This window comes from Macrotis lagotis, chromosome 3 (genome assembly GCF_037893015.1).
Source record: "Macrotis lagotis isolate mMagLag1 chromosome 3, bilby.v1.9.chrom.fasta, whole genome shotgun sequence".
NCBI lineage: Eukaryota > Metazoa > Chordata > Mammalia > Peramelemorphia > Peramelidae > Macrotis > Macrotis lagotis.
Window position 1 is genome coordinate 191,149,600 of NC_133660.1, and position 14,465 is coordinate 191,164,064.

The following is a 14,465-nucleotide window of genomic DNA, read 5'->3' on the forward strand; positions in this document are numbered from 1 at the left end:
AACAGCAGAGAATTTAAGTAAACCAGAAAAAAGGGGGAAAAAAGAGAATTTTGCAATGTGTGTAATATTTCTTTTATAGACTTCCTGAAAATGGAAATGTATTGCTTTATAATTTGAATCTTGTCATGTTCTGTTGCACACATGGCAACATTTTTTATTTCCTGACTTTGAATTTAGGCTTAAAATTTTTAAAAAAGAACTATGTAAAAATCTACATGCTCTGAAACTACAAGAATCATTTTATAAATATTGTATAATCTTTTTTTTTAAAGATTTTTCAAGGCAATGGGGTTAAGTGGCTTGTCCAAGGCCACACAGCTAGTTAATCAAGTGTCTTAGGTCATATTTGAACCCAGGTACTCCTGACTCCAAGGCCAGTGCTCTATTCACTGCGCCACCTAGCCACCCCGATGTTGTATAGTCTTTTGCCCCCATTTATAGACCACTGCTTTATTCCTTCCGGAAATGATCTAGATAGGAATTGAGGCAAATGTTTCCAACACCTGCCTTCATTGTCCATACCTGCACTCTGCACACATACTGAGACGATGTATTTGACCAAAATAATCAGGCCACAGTGCAGGTGGTCTAGTTATTTCAGCTATCTTAACGGCTGCTTTGGCTCACCACATCAGACATTAATACAGCTGAAAACAAAATGAATTGGCCACAAAAGAGTCTCTTTGTGATCTATAACAGACCACAGTTTCAGGTAGCAATACACTAGGCGTGCATTTACTTTGTCTGAATGTTTGTCCCTTGCTGATTAAATGTTTTTAAAACAGGACTGCTCTGGTAGTAAGTTTTCTGTCTATAGCTTGTAAATTTAGGATTGTAAAACAGAAGGATTTTTCACGGTCTACATGAAAGTAATCAAATGCATCAGCAAATGGATTAGCTAGAAACCTTTTACATGGGGAATAAAGTTCCAAGAACTCAAAGATCCCTTAAGTTTGAGTTATCAAAATATTTCAAAGAAAATTATTATTTGGTTTTATATCTTAGTAATTATTATAATATTTCCTTTAGTATGTATGTCTATCTATGTATCTATGAATTTCTATCTGTAGCTCTATCTCTCTCTATTATTCTTCTACTGGCTAATGTCTGAAAACCAGGCTAGTGTGAAAAGAATAAACATAACACATTTTAAGTTTTATCTGCAATAACATTTTCTCTATTACTTTATTAAGTCAAGAAAATTTTTTTAAAAATTTCAGCTCTGCCAATTTTTATGGAGTAAATATTTATTCTGTAATTTGACAATTAGCTTATTTACATTTAACAATTAGTCTCTAAACACAAGCAATATTCAAATACATAAATGAAACAAAATAGTGTATATCAATAGAATAACTTCTTTGGTGCAGTTGTATAATTTCAAGAAAATATACAATTTATTCTCTTCAGCAGTTCACAAAATAGACTGAACACATGGAATAAACCCAACATTTCCCTAAAATATCACTCTGTAATTAAAAACACTGAATTACATATCCCTCCTGTCACACTCAGTTGCTGTAGCACTATAGGAAAGTCATTAAACTGCCTCTATCCACAGTTTCCCAATATATAAAGTGGAAGTAGTAGTATCTGCAGTACCATTTGCACAAGGCTAACATGGGTTCAGATGAGATAATACATAGAGAACATTTCAAAATTAATATTAGTTGCTAATGTAGAACAGTATTTATCTTTGAGGATTTTGCTTCAGCTATCTCAAAAAGGTAAGATGTAGGCATATGACAGGTTAATCAACAACACAAGAAGTTAAACACCAAATATTTCTAATATAAATATTATGGTAGCCCAGTGAAGAGATAAATAATTTCTTCCTGTCTTATATAGAGAAAGCTTCAAGAAAGAGGTAATACTTGTGTTATATCTAAAGAATATGTAGGTTTTAATAAAGGCAGAAGCAAAGGGAGACTTTCACGCAAGAGGAATGGTTTAAGCACAGGAAATGAAGGGCAAGCAAATGTGCTTCATCTTATTTTTTATAACTTTCATTTTAAAATGGTCAGTTCCAATTCTCTCCATGAGAAGGCAAGCAATATGATACTCATTATACATGTGAAGTTACGCAAAACATATTTGCATTTTAGCCAGATTGGGAAAAAAAAGAAATACAAAGGAGAAAAATCAAAACAAATCATTCTTCAATCTGCTCCCAGAATTCAACAGTTCTCTCACAGTATATATATATATATATATATATATATATATATATATATATGTATATATATATACATATATATATATATATATATATTTCATCATGAGTCCTTTTATATAGCATTTTCACCATGAGTCCTTTGGCATAATCATAATTCACTTTATTGATCAAAGTACCTAAGCTTTGCGCAGCTAATTATCAAAATTATATTGCTGTTAATATGTACAATATCTCCTAGTTCTGCTCACTTAACTTTGCAGAAGTACATGTTTTCTGAACTTTTTTCTTCTCTCTCATTTCTACTTGAGCAATAATATCCCATCATAATCATGTATCACAACTTGTTTAGCCATTTGATTGGGCATCAACTCAATTCTCAAATTCTTCAGCATAAAAAAGCAACTATAAGTAATTTGTACATTTGACTTATTTTCCTCTAATTTTTTGGTCTTTTTGGAATACAAACCTAGTAGTGTTATTCATGGATAGACTATGTACAATTTTACATTCTTTTAGGCATAGTTTCAATTTATTTACCAGAATGGTTAAATTAGTTTACAATTATATTATGTGTTTTAGAATCCAAATCTTCTGACATTCTCTCTAATTTTATCATTTTCCTTTTCTGCCATATTAGCTAATTTGATAATTATAAGGTGGCAAGTTTGCATTTCTCTAAAGTATGTTTATTTAATATTAGTGGTCAGACTTTAGAGAAGCATAGAAAGAATTATGTGAACTGATGGATTCAACTTGAAACTTATCTGTGTAAAATGAATACCTTTCTCAGGATCTTTCTATTCAAATGTGCCAGAAATTGGAATTGAGCAGTGTCTTGAGAGAAAGTCATGTCCAAAAGAGAAGAAAGAACTTAACCTTCCAAAAAAAAAAAGAAGACTGGAAGCTAGCATAAGGTACTGATAGCCCTGCCTGCTTTCTCAACCACAACTTGTTTAGCCATTTGATTGGGCAATCAACTCAATTTAGTATGAGTGGTTAGACTTTAGAGAAGCATAGAAAGTATTATGTGAACTGATGCTAATTGAAGGGAACAGAACCAAGAGAACATTGTACATTTTAACAACATTGTGAAATGATCAACTTTAATGGATATAGCTCCTCTCAAGGAATTTAGGGATGCAGGACAATCCTGAGACCTGCTATGGACAATGCCAACTATGGAATCTAAATACATAATGTGTTCACTTTTTTTAAAAACTTCTTTTATATTTTTCTTTCCTTTCTCATGGTTTTTTCCCTTTCCTCAATTCTGATTCCTCTTTCACAAAATGACTAATATTTTAAATATGTTAAACATGAATGCACATGTATAACTTTTACCAGACTTTCCCAGCATGGGGAAGGGGGGAAGGAAAGAAGGTTTGTAGAAAAATGTAGAGCTCATAAATTTACAAATGGATGAATGTTGAAAAATTACCATTAGATGTAATTGGAAAAATAAAATAAAATTGAAGTTGAAAATAAAAATTATTAAAAGATTAAAAGATTAAAAAAATAATACCCATTTAAGGGTGCAGCTAGGTGGTGCAGTGGATAGAGCACTGAGCTCGGAGTCAGGAGGACCTGTGTCCAAATCTGACTTCAGACATTTAATAATTGCCTATGTGACCTTGGGCAAGCCACTTAATCACTTTGCCTTAAATAAATAAATTAATTTTTTTTAAAAAATTACCCATTTAGAATATTTTCATATATCTACTTATAGTTTTATTGTTTTCCTCTGAAAACTTCTGGTTTGCATGCTTTAACCATTTAAGAATTGAAGAATAACTTTTTATTTTCAAAAAGAGCTATAACACAGAAGATGTGTATAGTATTGTTTCATATATTAGCAATAGCAATGTGATAAGCTCTCTCTCAATGTGAGTGCATTTTGTTACAGCAGAATCTATTTTAAGCAATCTCTCCTTGCAGCTTAGTGGTTATGGGAACCTATGTATAATCACTTACAACTGAAGAAAGTTGAAAAATGCAAAATACGTAGATTCCTTTGTCTTGGTTATGGCTTCTGAACATATCTTCAAAGAGATCAGACACCAGAAATTGATCTCTCAGTGTTCTTCTCTTTAATATCCTGGAAAATTTGAAACTAAAAGAACCTGACTTTGACCCATCATATAAATTTCTTGAAAGGAAAAGGAAAGAGATTATATTTGCATAGAGTAAAATCAGAGAAAATGCAAGGGTTTTTGGGGGGGAAAAGGAAACAGATTGAAGCCATGAAGTCATCAATGCTTGACTACATAACCATCTGGTATATGCAGGAGAATCCTTTATTGTTGACCCTTGTTCAAGCATCAGCCCCACTACAGTTATCCTTTATATCTTTTTCTTTCCTTTCTTCCAAGAGAGCATGAGTTTAATGTTTCATGAGAATACCTAACAGTTTCTCTAAAGTTTGTTTACTACACTGTTTAAATGATCATTCTTTTCAAGTTAGTAATTGTAACAAAGGTGATAAGCATTGTCAACAATTTAGAGGAAAAGGGACAAATCTAGCAGTGCCCTGAATGGGAAGAAATAGAATTTAAATTGTACTATTTTCCAGAGCAAGTATTATGCTTGAGGGTTTAAGTTAGGAAAGAGAGTTATTGATTCAACATGAAACTTATCTGTGTAAAATGGATATCTTTCTCAGGATCTCTCTATGCAAATGTTCCAGAAATTGGACCTGAGGAGTGCCTTGAGAGAAAGCCATGTCTAAAAGAGAACAAAGAACTTAACCTTCAAAAAAAAGAAGACTGGAAGCTAGCACAAGTTACTGATAGCCCTGTCTGCTTTCTCAGCACTACCTTAGCAGAACAACCATCACTTCTAGTTTAAAATGAATCCTGAAGGAAGAAAGAATATATTTTTAAAAATCAGTGCCCACTGGCATATACACAACACCATTTCTATCTAAACTGGAATACATCATTAATCCTTGAATAAAACTCTGTGTTGTATTAGTGGTTAGAGAAACACTATGTGAGTGTACATCAGTTGCAGAATGAAGACATATGCTACTAAAAATCAGTAATTCTGCAGAGGATACTATTCATAATTCTACTATTGTGAAAATGACCCTGGGAAGAATGTTTTCACAGTTTTTCAACTTGATAATGTTGCACCATTCCATCCACACTCTTGAAATTGTGTGAGATAAGAGCGTGACCTCCATTACCATGGCAAGAACAAACTTTGGCAAGATTAAGGCTGATTCCTGTGGTATAAATGATATTAAAGTAGGGAAAAGCAAAGAACACCCAGAAAAGATTTTGGGTCTTCTTACAGGTTTTCAACTAAAGCTAGATAGACAGTCAAGAGAAATCACAGGTTTCCTTATTATTAATTCAGTTGATATTGATTCTTTTTGTTGAACATGTAGTGACATTTTGAGTGATGAGAAAACATATAAATTCTGTAGGTCAAACACCAACAATCTGCTACAGAGCATCCTTTGTTGTCTGTGCCATTCTTCCAGCTTGAATATTTGCTTGAAAATGATGAGGAATTATGGTGACAGTCCAGATAAGTTTCTTTTCCAAAAATGCTACAAATTAAATGTAGATTCACTGCCAAAAATGATACTTTGGGAAATTTACATTATCTAGTTTACAACTCAGAGGCTTTGTTATCACATAAACAATCAAAATCACAGAATCATAATCTCAGATTTGAAAATGATCCCAGATGTATTGGGGTTTAGACCTGAATAATTCAAATTGTCAAATGATCACACAAAGTAAAAGAATAATGTGTTGAGAAAACTGGCTAGTGTTATTTACCACATATTTTGCTTTTAAAAAAAAAGTTTGGGGGCAGCTAGGTGGCACAGTGGATAGAGAACTGGCTCTGGAGTCAGGAAAACCTGAGTTCAAACGCAACCTCAGACACTAAATAATTACCTAGCTATGTCTTGGGCAAGTCACTTAACCCCATTGCCTTGAAGAAACCAAAAAAAAAAAGTTTATGTGATATGAATTACTATTTAATTCACCTGGAACTAGTGGATTTTTCAAATACTTTGATTAATTTAGCAATTAACCACAGGCTATCCTTAGATAGTTGTTAAAGTCAGGCCTTCTCAGCTAATATTAATGCTACTGAGGTTGATGAAGCTACTATTTTTGCTTTGGAAAAAGTGTAGTGATTTGAAAATTTTGAACAATGTCCTTCATATTTCATAACTAAGCAGTTTTTTGAAATTTAGAAATAAAAAATATTACATGTCCTTTCTAAGAATCCTATAAAAGGATAACATGTGATGTTAAATTTCATTCATTATTCTGGATTATTAATTATTCATTGGGAAACTATACATGCATTAATAAGTCAAAATTTCCTTGAGTTATTCTTCTTACTTCTCACCTCCATATCTTAATGGGATTAGATAGTACATATTCTTTGAAGCAGAAAGGGAAAGTTTGTTTCTTTTGTAAAACTCAAATCCCGGTTCTTGCTTTCTTAGTCCAATCATCTGTGCGATAATCATTTCAAAGATGCAAATAGCTTGTACGACCATAGTCGTAGACAAGAAACTAAAATCAGCAATCAAAAAAAAAATAATCAAACAATAAAAATACAAAACAAATACAAAAGCAAAAACTTCTTTCTTTGGTCTAATTCAAATATTTTTCCCTCTCATTTTATGGGTATGTTTTCTGATTATTCTTTTACACCATAAGAATAATTTAGATTTTTGGAAAATAAACATGTAGGTATTGACTGGGTCTCTAATATCCTATTCAGCATTCAGTCTAATCATCTGTTTCCTAAGCACCAACCAATGTGAACAACATATGCACTTATATAATGCAGATAACATTGTCTTCTTCCTTCTTCTTTCTACCTCCAGTATCAATTTTATTGGTAAAACTTTAAAGAGGGTAGTAGGAAATGCCAGATTTTCTTAGCACACTAAGGGAAGCAGAGTAGACTTAGAGTCAAGAATATCTATGTATTATTTTTGCAATAGATAAATAATACCTTTGTACCCCACACAAGCATTTTTATGGTGATAATAGTAGCAACTACCTCACAGGTTTATTCTAAGGATTAAATGTCATTTAGAAATCCTTTCATAAATCTTAAAGAACTATGTAAAGACTGCCTGTTGCATAATTATTAATTATCATAACCATATTAGCAATTTTAAGTTAAAATATTAAGTTAAAATTTCACTTAAATTTAATACCTACTGAATTCCTACAATATATCAAGTACATCAGGGACTAAAAATGTTTACTAAAAAATTTAAGTCCCTTACTTTAAAGAGTTATTAGAAAGACTGACATTAAAACCAGAATTCAAAATAGATTATAAATAACAAGAAATGTTGAGATACTAGGGATTGACAGTTTTCAATGACCTTGCCCTACCTCTCCTGACTATCTTCAAGACCTAAGTCTTAAGAGTATTTTTTGATGCCTGGCTGGTACTATTTTTATAGGTTCTGATTTTTATAGCTTCTGGATTCTGCCATCTAGTTTAATACTCAAGAACTGGGACTTAAGGACTGGTAGTCTTTCTATGTCCCTTCATTATCCTTCTTTTCTGTGACTCCTAGAAAAAGCATGTAAGACATTTTAGTTTTTTGGTTTATTTTCTTTAAAGCTGTTTTTCTAATTTTTTAACCAATAAGTACTACAAGAATTCACACAAGGCAAAATGACAAAGAAGTTTTATTTACAAGATTACAAAATATTTAATCTTTTAGGGAGTACCAAGAGTTAGACCACCTTCCCAGTTCTCACTGAGAGATCTGACATCCTCTTTCTCCAGATTTCTTTCTAGCAATTATTCTTGTCTAAAATTTGTATTTTTTTTGTCTTTCAGCATCAGTTCTAGAAAATGTGTTCCATCTCCTAAACCACGGAATAATCACAACCTAACTCTCCTCCTTGTCTTCACCCCCACCACAACTTAATGCACCAAATCAATTAATTTATAAAAGCCATTATTGTGTATCAGGGCCTGGGAGTTCAGACAAAAAAATTTTTAAAAGGTTCTGCCCTCAAGATACTTATAATATATCTAAAGTCCTGGATAGTGCAAAATAATATGTTTAAATCTTTCTAAACCCAGAAAAAATCTAATCATAACTCAATGAGACTTCCAAATTGTCCCCACCTAATATTATTTCTCCTCAGACATAGTGCTATGGGAGAGGGAGGATGGAAGAAAATAAACATTTTAAATGACTGAAATGACAGGTACACTGCTAAATTCTTTAAAAAAATATTACTTCATTTTTTTCTCACAGTAATCCTATGAATTAGGCTCATTTATTGCTGGTATTTTACAGTTGAGGAAACTGAAGCATCCAGAAAGGTCTTAGAATAGCAAGAGGGTAAGATGGGACTTTTCCAAGAAATCAGGATATAGTTAACTTTGATGAATATCGAGGCTTCCAGTTCTTAGAATTTAGGACAGTGACTGGCACATTATAGGAGTTAATAGAATATAGGTACAGTAAAATAATTAAATAGGACTTAAAATGCTCAGATATCTGGATCTGCAACTTTGTGTTGAACAAATGAATCTGATGGGAAGTTCTGGTAATGGAAACACAAAATAACACAAATTTCTATAAAATGATCATGAGTCCAAGAAGTACTTGGAATATATTGGAAGTATTAAAATATAGCTTGAGTATTGGGAGTTGCATTCTTCACAGTAGCTTCTTTCAATGAGGCTAGTTATTGCCCAACTGTCTTCTTTGCATTTTACTGCATGAAATGGTTTATTCCTCTATACTTTCAACACACTTGAGAAGAAACAATCCAGATTCTTTCAGAAAGTTAGGAAAGCTATTCTTTTTATTATCCTTTATTACATTTATAGCATATTAGGTATAAGACACCAACACCTTGTACACTCAAATTATCAAATACAGGACTCAGGTGAAGCATAGAGAGTGGAGGAGAAGGGGAAAATATGAGGGACTAAATGATGATGAACTGCATATATTCCTGTATAGAAAAATGACACTGATAATACTCATATGAACCTTCTCAATTAACAGAGCAGGTAGAAGGAGCTTTTCTAGATGAAGCACAGGAGAAAGCTGAATTTGAAGATAAAATATGGTGTAAAAATGGAGTCAATAGAAAAAAGGTAAATGTAATGGGAGAAAGAAAAAGGAGAGGGGGAATAGGCCAAGATATTTCATATAATAATATTTTTCTTTATTACAATGAGCTATTGCAATTATATGGAAGAGGGAAGGCAAGGGGGAATGAGGGAATCTTCACTCTCATCAGAGATGGCTAGGTTAGGAAACAGGATATATACTCAATGGGGTATAGACATCTGGAGTAAGAAGGAGAGGGGGGGACAGGGGGAAGGGGTGGGGATGTGAGTGATGGAGGAGAGGATGGACCATGGGGGGAGAGTAGTCAGATAGAATACATTTTCTTTTTTACTTCTTGCAAGGGGCTGGGATTGGAAGGCCTGTCCAGGCCCATAGGGTCAGGTGGATTCTGGGCCTAAGGGGTGGTATGGGAGCTCTGCGCCTCTTGGCCCCAGGACCAGGGATCTGTCTGCTGCACCACTCAGCTACCCTACAGCAGAGTCAGAGTAAAAGGAGAGAGAAAATATAGTACATGGTAGTGGAGAAATACGAAAGGAGAGAGTTGTGATCAGCAAAGGCAATGGTGGAAAAATATGGAAGTAACTTGTGATGGACTTATCATAAAGAATGTGATCCACCGGCAAGAGAGTCAGTGGTGTTGGAACATAGACTGAAGCACATTTTTTATTATTATTTGGCGGAGGGTGCAGGGCAAATAGGGCTGGGTGGCCTGCCTGGGGCCACATAGCAGGGTGATCATTGGGTATCTTAGGCCGGATTCGGACCCGGGTTCTCCTGGCTCAAGGGCCAGTGCTCTGTCTGCCACCCAAACACCCTTACTATTATTGCTATTTTATTTTATTTTAGGTCTTTTTTCTTTTTTTTTTTTTTTTTTGTTTATGCAGGGCAGGGCGGTTGGGGTGGCTTTCATGTCACACAGCTGGGTGATTGTTGAGTGTACGAGGCTGGATATGGGCTTGGGTACTCCTGGCTCCAGGGCTGGTGCTCCATCCACTGCGCCACCTGGCCATACCTACAATTATTACTATTATATTTTTAATTTTAATTTTAATTTTTTTCTCTCCCCTTTACTTAATCTCTCAAGTGAGTCTATATTTTTTGGGGGGAGGGCATATTTTGTTTACTCTTAAACAAGAATATTTTATTAATTTATTAAAAAATTGTACAAAATGAGAATAAATTAAGAAAGAAAAAAAGAAACAAAGTAAGCATGTTATAATTAAAATCTGTTTCCCATGTCTGGAAATAGATGAGATAGGGAATAGAGTATCAGCTACCTTCCTGCAACCGGAATGACATTGACTACAAAGGACAGCAGTACTATAGAAATTGTTAGGTCTATTTCCCTTTACCAAGCTTTCATTGGATCAAAACATGTTAAACATTGTAGTTAAGAAAAGTCTCTCTACAGCATATTTTAATCCTGAACTCACAAAAATTTGACACAAACGGTCAAATGCTTTATTTTTTAGTTGTCAAGAGCAATAATTGAGAATAATGTGACTAGGTTGTTCACTTGCATTGACAAAATGTTGCCAAAAATATCTTTTTACTTATGAAAAGACTAATCAATATGGAGATTTTTGTTCATCTCTGCATTTCATTAATCTATAGAGATTTCAGTCTAGACATTTAGTTTCTCCTACAGCATTCTAGAATTCTGGTAATTTTTTTCTGTTATATGAAAACTGTTCCTCACATAAATAGTAATTGGAGATAACTCACTGATCTCCAAGCCAGAAAGATCTGGGTTCTATTCCAAGTGCTGAGAATTGCTAGTTATGACTATGAGAGAGTAATTTAATCTCTTTAAATTGTGATATTCTAATTTACAAAAGTAGGTCAAATGCTAAAGATGAAGGGTACAGACAAGTTGATAATAATTAATCTAACTGGAAACAGAGGAAATAACAAATTATTAAATGCCTACCATGTATCAGACACTATGATAAGCACTTTACAAATATAATTACACTTGATCCTAACAATGAGAGGAAGGTTGCAAATTAAAATCACAAAAACTGAAGCAGATAGAATTTAAGTAACAATCAGAATCACATAGCTACCAAGTGTATGAGGCTAGATTTGGAATCAGATTACCTAGATTTCTGTTCCCTGTACCAGCTAGCTGTCTCTATGTAGAAGAAAGATTTTCTTTATTTGAAGGTGTCTAATATTTTCTTGAGAAATACCCACAGAAATGGAAGAAGAAGGGGAATGAAGAGCTCTAAATTAGAATGTAAAATTATTTCCCAAGATGGAAGTCTAATGGTCACTTCTCCTTTCTTACTCCTTAATGACTTCCTTTTGATTCTAAGATCAAATATACAACTTCTAATTAGATTATTGCAATTATTTTATTTTTAAGGAATAAAATAAGCATTTCCATAATATACTATAAAAAAGATTGCATAAGAAACCATAAATATACTAAGTACAAGCTGTTGTTTCTTTTAAATATACAACACATTTATCATGAAAATTTATTTTGTTTTCCTTTTTTTGTTCTTTCCTTTCCCACCTTTGCCCTAGAAATGGGCACCATTAGATATTACAGTTCTTCACAATTTTGGCTATAACATACCTTTTTTAATATTTTGACATATAATTCCCCTTCATTAACTGCATAGTATAACCTAAATGGCTTTGCCATTGTTACTCAAACATTTCTGTTATGCCTTTACACTGGCAATGAATACATGAAACTCCCCCCACCCCGTGTAAAATATGTACTTCCCTCCTTGCCTTTGCTTCTTAAAATTCTTTATTTCCTTCAAAAGCCTTTCCAAGGAAGCACAAAACATGTTTTGAACAACTATGATGCCAGTAACCCAAATTTAGCTCTCTTTTTAATGAGGGCTATAGGGCAAAAGATACATTTTAAATATGCTTACCTCCAGACTTACACTTTGAGGAAAATGGCAGCTGTGTTTTTGCCATTGCATTCCCATGTCAAACACAATTCTTGAATGAATAAAGAATTTATTAAGCTCTTCATATGTCTCAGGAACCAAATTAAGTTAATTCAAATGGTAGGAACATGAAAACAAGCAAGTAATTATGTTCCTGTCTTCAAGGAGCTTCCACTCAAAAAGGAGAAAACAGTACATAAAGGAAAAAATTGTATTGTAACAGAGAGCAAGAATATATTGATGAGAAGTAGAATAGTGGATGTGGAACTATACTAAGTAAAGGGAATGCTCTCTTGGCAGAAATAGGTGTCTGTGGGCTAGACCTCAAGTCTAATGTGAGGAGAAAGAACAGAATTGATGGAAAGTATGACTAGGAAGAAATGCTATATAAATGTTTGTTCATTGAATGAGAATTCTTGAAGGGAAAACTATTACAATGCAAAGACAAAGAATCCAAGTTTTTGAACAAAATAATATTGTTTTTGTATGTCCATAGAACTTCCCTTAGTAGTTTGGTAAAACACTCTTGGATTAATTTAGCAAATAGTCAGAATCATTCCGATTAATGTAGCAAATAGTCAGAATCACCCCGATTCATACAAAACTGGTGGTGAAGTAGCGAACTCAGTCTAATGACTTTTTGCTGTAACAGTATTTACCAACCTTAAAGAACAGTGGAGAATATGATTGATGCAAGAGGGGGAAAGGGTGATCAAAAGAATAGAAGAAAATTATTAACAATGGTGAGATAAGGCGGGACAAAAAAGTCAAGGATAGGAGACAGTACATTATTGAACTGATTAACTATAAGAGCAAGTCAGTGAAAAGAATAGAACTGAGGGGGGGAAAATAAGAGATTGAGAGACTAGAGGTTACAGTGAAGTTAAAGATAAGATTTAATAGGAATTAAGCAATGGGAAAAGTGAAAAGACAGAATACTGTCCAGCAGAGAGGTGTATATTATCTTAATTTTGGCTTTGATTTTAAGGGGGATTTACTAAGTGACTTACCCAAGGTCACACAGCTAGGAAATTATTAAGTTTCTAAGGTCAAATTTTAACTCAGGTCCTCCTGAATCCAGGGCCAGTGCTCCTGAGTTCATTGTACCATTTATTTGCCTCCTAAGGTAGAATAATTTTGGTAAAATGTTGATAAAATATTAGTTGTGATCACTGGTTGTATGCATGCATCAACCAGGAAGACACATGATGAGGTGGAGGAAACTGCTCTCCACCTTTTCCCCATCACTAATGGAATGACCTCACCCCCAGTTCTGAAGACAAATACTTTCATGGCATTTTACTCATCTTGACTTCCAAAGTTCTGTATGACCATCTTGGGGGTCTGTGACAGAAGATCAAACAGGATCATAATGGTAAGAAGGAAATAAAACAGGGGATCAGGGGAGGATAGACTGACAAAATAAAATGAATACATACACTATTCATCTTAGAGTGTAGTCAGGAGGAATGTAGTTTGCAAATTGTAAAGCAGAATATAAATGTGAACTTGATTTGTCAGCACTTCAGTTTGTAACCAAAGTCCAGTTGTTCTCAGGGATAGTACTGGTAGAAAAGATCTAAAATGTGAGAGTTATTCCAGGATTATCCACTTCTATAATTGACCATAAATTTCCTTGTAGTTTTATATAATTTAAATATTTAATCCAACCCATTCATTAGAGGAAACAGAGGCCTAGAGTGATTAATTGAATTTTCTCAAATCATGTAGGACTTAAGGGTTGGACTAGGAATCAGTACACTTGGGTTTTAGCCTTGACTCTTCCACTCAATCATTCTTGCAACAAATAGAAGTCTTATTTAAGAGCTTCTTATACACTTCCTTGTTCTTTGGTTGTCTTTGTACCTCTCATCTACCCCACTGAATTTTCGGCTAGGTTGAGGGTCTTGCACATGATAGAGACATAATAAACATTAAATTAATGCAATAAATGTCAATGAAAATGGGATTAGTATTCAAATATTAATCAGGTGATAATTACTTTTTAAATTTTATTTATTTTATTTTTAATTGTGTAATTTTTCCCCATTCTCAATTCCCTCCTCCCACTCCAATCCCCCACAACAGAAAGCAGTCTGTTAGTCTTTACATTGTTTCCATGGTGTACATTGATCTATGTTGATTGTGATGAAAGAGAAATCATATCCTTAAGGAAAAAAAATAAAGTATAAGAAATAGAAAATTACATAAGTTTGTTTTTTTTTTTTTAAATAAAGGTGATAGTCTTCCATCTTTGTTCAAATTCCACAATTCTTTCTCT